Genomic DNA, 5950 nt, shown 5'->3' on the forward strand with positions numbered 1-5950 from the left:
ATTAGAGACAGGGGTTTTCCACGTTGGCCAAGCTGGTCTTGAGCTCCTGACCTCAGGTGATCCACCCGCCTTGGCCTCCCAAAGTGCTGGGATTACAGGCATGAGCCACCGTGTCTGGCCGAGAATCTGTATTTTTACAAGTTCCTCGGGAGGTTCTTATACACGTTAAAGTTTGAGAAGCATTGCTCTAAGAAAAGCCTTGCATCTATTGGAATTTAGTAAAGAAAGAATAACATGGTAAGGGTTTACATTCTTTGAGATGTCTTTTTCCTTTGAGCTTTCTGAAACTTTTCTATTTTGTTGTTCTGACATAATTTTGTAAGTCTTGGATGTTTCTAGATAGCAGAAACTGACAAGAGGCAAGGCTCATGTCCTCTAAGGTAGCATTTTCTTGGATTGTCACTCAGACCTCTCAAGTGCTGTGTTTGGGTCAAGTTTACAGTTTGAGGTTTGACACACAATGTAGGGAGGCGCCCCGTGTGCTCCATCTGCTTAGCTGGTGGCCATGTGTATATAAACAGAAGGCTTTTTCCTCCAGGGGCACCAGATTCTCAGTTTTCACCTGGTTTGCAGTTTGGAAACACATTAATCCGGTGAGTTCTTCCAGACACACAGCACATGTCCACGTGGCAGGCAGCGTCGCAGGTGGCCTTGCAGTCCCGCCATGGGCTGTCCCCTTCCCAGAGGGTTGCCTGGCCCTGCTCTCCAGCCACTGCCTTGCCAAGGTCGTGCCCTGCTTTTCTCCAAAAGAAGGGGCCCACTCTTGAATTCTGCATCCTTGGAACAGACAAGCCTCCCCGGTTCCAGAGGCTCCATTTGCACAGGCACCCAGGGGTTTGGCTGCTTCTCTCAGATGCATCTGGGTCCTTTCAGGCTGCTCTGGGCCAGAAAGCTTGTTTAAAATAGTTTCTCCTTACAGAGTTTTGGCCCTTCTGCATCTGGTGGCATTTGAAACCAGGAGGGTAAAACTGGAAAACTTAAACAAACCCTCTTTGAATGTTAGAAATGTTCAGCATTCGAGGTTTGGTCAAATGATGGAAAACATTCTGAGTTGGTACTGAACTTTCCTGCCAGTTCCTCCAACCTAAGGCTAATTATAGCATGAGATCCCAGCAGGGAAAGCAAAGGGAAATGAGGAAACTGAAATTACTGAGTTAGAGAAGCCAGAATGCATATTGGTTAGATAGTATACAACTAAATACTTCAGTTTATGTGGCAAATAATGGTTAATGTCCCAAGTCTGATCAAAGCACCTGGATTCAGGAACTTCAGACTCTTACTGAAATTGCTACTTCTTTTCCCTGGGGTAGGCAAATTACCAAACTTTCACATGACTATTTAGAAACTAAAGCATAATACTGCCTTTTTCACTGGGGTGCTGTGAGGATTAGTAACTGGACTATGCAAAGTGGTTTTGAATGGAATAAGAAAGAAGCCTGTGGTTGATATTTCAATATGGAAACATCATATATGTGAATTTTAATATCTGCACTTGCCAGGGATTATAAAGGCATGGCCCTAACTGAGAGGACCCAGTAGGACCGAGTTGAAAATACCCTCTGCAGTTGATGTTACAGAGATCTTTAGTATTCACTGCTTAATTTTTGAATTAGGTGTTCTTTTGAAATAATAATATTCGGCTCTACAGATTCAAACCAAAATTCTTTCAGAACCTCAAAAATGTCCAAATCATATAAAAATATTCACTCAACTGAGAAACAAAATATTGTACTTAAAATCGTGTGGTGTGTATTTTAATTTCCTCCTCTCTAAATTCTCTTTCCTTCCTCTTGCCAGTATAGAAACTGGCTGGATTTTTGGAAGGAGAGCAGGAAGAATGATCTTGTCTACGTTCTGGTTCTGATTTCATCTTTCTCAAGCTTATAGTTTATTCAAAGCCGAAGGAAGAAATCACCTTGTACCCCACATCAACCTAACTAAAACTACCAGAATATGATCTTTCAAGCATTTGGGGCTGTTTCTGAATGCTCCATCACATAAAGCCATTGCTGGCTCTTAAAATATATGTGTATGTACGTATATTTATTATATACTGTATATTATTGATAATACCTATATTATATGTGGACGATAATATAGGTTTTATATATAATGTATACTATAAATGTATTTATTTTGGCAAAAATATTTAACATGAGATCTAACTTCTTAACAAATTTTCAAGTGTACAATACAGTACTGTTAAAAATATTTATATATAGGACTTACGTTGTACATCACATCACCAGAACATAGTCATCATGCCTAATTAAAACTTTATGCCAATTGAGAAATTTCAGATTTCTCCCTCCTCTTCTGGTAACTTCTATTCTCCTCCCTAATTCCATGAGTTTGACAATTTTAGATACCTCATATTAAGTGATATCATGCAGTATTTATCCTTCTGTGGCTGGCTTCTTTCAATTAGCACAGTGGTCTCCGCTGCATCTATGTTGTTGCATATTGCAATACTTCCTTCTTTTTTAAGGCTGATTAATTCCATTATATGCATATACCATATTTTCTTTATCCACTCATCTGCCAATGAACATTTAGGCTTTTCCCCCACATTTTGGCTATTGTGAATAGTAGTGCGATGAATATGGGCATATAAACAAACATCTCTTTGAGATCCTGATTTCAATTCTTTCAAATAAATACTCAGAAGCAGGATTCCTGGATCACACAGTATTTTTATGTTTTATTTTTGAGGAACCTCCACATTGTGGTCCACAGCAGTTGTACCATTTTGCATTTCCACCAACAAGTATAATATAGGTGTGTGTGTATGTTTGTGTGTGTATATATCTGTATATACACACATATAAAATCAAATATATATTAATTGAAGATACTGTTTCACATACAAGACTTATATCTGAGATACTAATCCTTTTAGAATAAGAGAATTTGGAGAATCAGCAAGCATTAGCAGAACTAAAGGATATTGGGAGTAAAAACAAAGATTATTCTTCTGGTTTCCATAACCAGAGGGCAATGATCTTTGCCTGCCGGACACATCAGAACTGTAAAAATTTTCGATTATTGTGGTATATTACTCTTAGTTTGTCTCCCTATGCTTTTTCACATTTTAGCATTGCTCATAATTCGCAAACTTTATATTGAAAATAGACTCAAGGATATTATCTTTTGCCCACACGGACTGCATGGTGTGTGAACTGAGCCCTCAGACCCTACTCAGACTCAGAGCTGATGTTGAACAGGCATTAGAGGGTCTCAGAAATCACCTAGTATTCTTAAAGAAATTCTGAGCTACTTGGGAATTTTATTTCTCAGGTCTGCATTAGTATTATTATCAATGAACAGAAGTTCACAGAGCATGCACTTTCAAATTTTGCAGATGATCTTTAACCTCTTCCTGTGGTGCTTTGTCTTTAAACAAAGAATCCCATCATTGTCCTTTTGATTGGTCTCACTTACCAATTTCTGCTCCTTTTAAATCATATTAAATCACATTTCCATAATTGATGGACCTCTTTTCTATCTACCCCTCCATTCACATATACCCATTTATGTGTATACACACACACACGTGTATATATGTGTATACATATATGTATGCATGTATGTATTTAGCTTTATGGTCTCAAAACCCAACTCTAAGAGCCCTTCCTCCATTTCCTTATCCATGAGAGTTTACATTTGGACTGTCCCCCTGTACCCTGCTTGAGCTCATAATTTTTATCATTCTACATAATTAGTGTGCAGCATGCTCCAAAGATCATAGCAACATTGCTTTCCTGTAATCCTAATATTCTGTCTTTCATTTTTGAGATGGAGTCTTGCTCTGTCACCCAGTCTGAAGTGCAGTGGTGTGATCTTGGCTTACTGCAACCTCTACCTCCCAGGTTCAAGTGATTCTCCTGCCTCAGCCTCCCAAGCAGCTGGGTCTACAGGCACGTGCCACCATGCCCGGCTAATTTTTTGCATTTTTTGTAGAGACAGCGTTTCACCAGGTTGGCTATGCTGGTCTCAAACTCCTGACCTCAAGCAATCCACCCACCTTGGCCTCCCAAATTGCTGGTATTACAGGCATGAGCCACTGCTCCCAGCCTCCTATAATTCTTTTATTATTGCAACATAAATTTACTTGTCTTAATCTTAGGTAGAATTATTCAATTCCCCCTTTATCCCTGCATTATTAATCTCTTCTGATCTTTTTCTTTGGCCTTACCAAATATCAGGAACACTGCACTTTCTCTGCAACCTTAGATATTTCACTGCGTATTTATATTGAGAACACACTTAATTACTTCATTGAGTATTTATTAGCCACGGACAAGACAAATCTGGTTGGTTATACTTAGAAAAAGGTTCACAGTCTTATAAGCCATTCCCATAAGAAATGAATGAATAGCAAATACCGAAAGTACAGGTATGGCCAGGATTAAAACTGGGGTAAGGTGAGTGATGCTCCCAGGATGCAAAATTTAAAGAGGCATTGACTCTGAGTGTTGACCCCATGTTGCACAACCTGAAGGGCAAGAGTTTTCTTAAATTTTGCACCTTAGGGGCCTCCCTTGCCTTGTCATTGTCCTGACCTTGGGTATGGCTCACAAAACTAAGCAGAGACCATGGGCTGGACAGAAAGTGGTTTCTGAGCCAGGAAGGGGTTTTGTGGCTGAAAAACTTGTAGCCACAAAATAATGGAGTCCTTAGCTGGACTTTGACACATATGCAAGTTTCATTTTGTCTGTATTAGACGTGAACAGTTTTGGCTGACAAGAGAACAGGGGGAGGGGAAAGAAAGGGAAGGGATATGAGGTGAAAGGCAGATCAGAAATAAGCCCAGCTTGGGAGAAAGTGAGGATCCAAACCAGGCAGAGAAAGACAAGCTGATGAAGGAGACTAGAGAAGGAACTGTCTGTAAACACAGAACTTGGGCCAAGTAAAGGAGGACCTCGAAAGCCAGGCTGACATTGCTTTTAGTCTGTACACAATGGGGAGTCACCAAAAACCAGGGAAGTGATGGGATAAAATCAGAGCTTTTGGAAAATTGATCCAGCAGTGGCATCTATGATTATTTGATTAATCTATTGACTCTTGAGAGCAGGGATCTTGGCTATTTTGCTCATTATTGTATCTCCAGCATCTATCACTGTGTTTGATATGTAGAAACTTTTTGATGAATGAATTAATGGATAAATGGTTGTAGCATTTCAGCTATGGAGTAACAAACTCCTTAACTAAGGACGTGGGTAGGTGGAATGGAAAGCAGTGAAGCTGTGATAGTTGACTGCATTAAGAGCCTCAGTTTCTTGGACCTCCTTGTATCTTTCCCTATGGTCTTACCCTGAGGTTGGCCCCATGACTTGCTTTGGCTAATGGGACAGTCACAAACTTGATGTAATCAAAGGCTTAGAATGGAAAAGTGCTTGCACATCAGAATATGCCTGGGCTGGCTGGGATGGTGTATGGGAAGGAAGGTGAGACACAAGGAAAAGAGCCAGTCTTCCCAGCTGGGGCCATCCTAGACTGCTGATAGCTAGCTGACCACTGGCCACCTAAGTGAGCTCCAGCCTAATGCACAAGAACTGGTCATCCAAACCCATCCATGACCAGCAGAACTGCCTTGCCTTCTCATAGAAATATGAGCAATAACATAGGACTTTTGTTTTTTAAGCCATAGAGTTTTGGGTGGTTTGTAAGACTGCATTATTGTGACAATAGTTCTTGCAGGGGAAGAGGTAGAGATTCTGAAAGCATCAGAATGTAGTTGTAGCTGTGGCTGCAAGACGGAGTCAGTTGATTTGCAAAGTGAAAGAGAATATAAAACCGAAGGTGGGGAATTAATATAAGAAAGGAGTGGGAGGAGAAAGGAGCCAGAGGAAGGCTGGCAAGTGAAGTAGGACAAAGGAAAAGGGAGCAAAGTACAAGCCAAGGGAGGAAGAAGTATCAAGGGAAGGAAGTGAAACACAGTTAGATGCTG

Source organism: Cebus imitator, unplaced genomic scaffold, assembly GCF_001604975.1.
Source record: "Cebus imitator isolate Cc_AM_T3 unplaced genomic scaffold, Cebus_imitator-1.0 Scaffold41, whole genome shotgun sequence".
Taxonomy (NCBI): Eukaryota; Metazoa; Chordata; class Mammalia; order Primates; family Cebidae; genus Cebus; species Cebus imitator.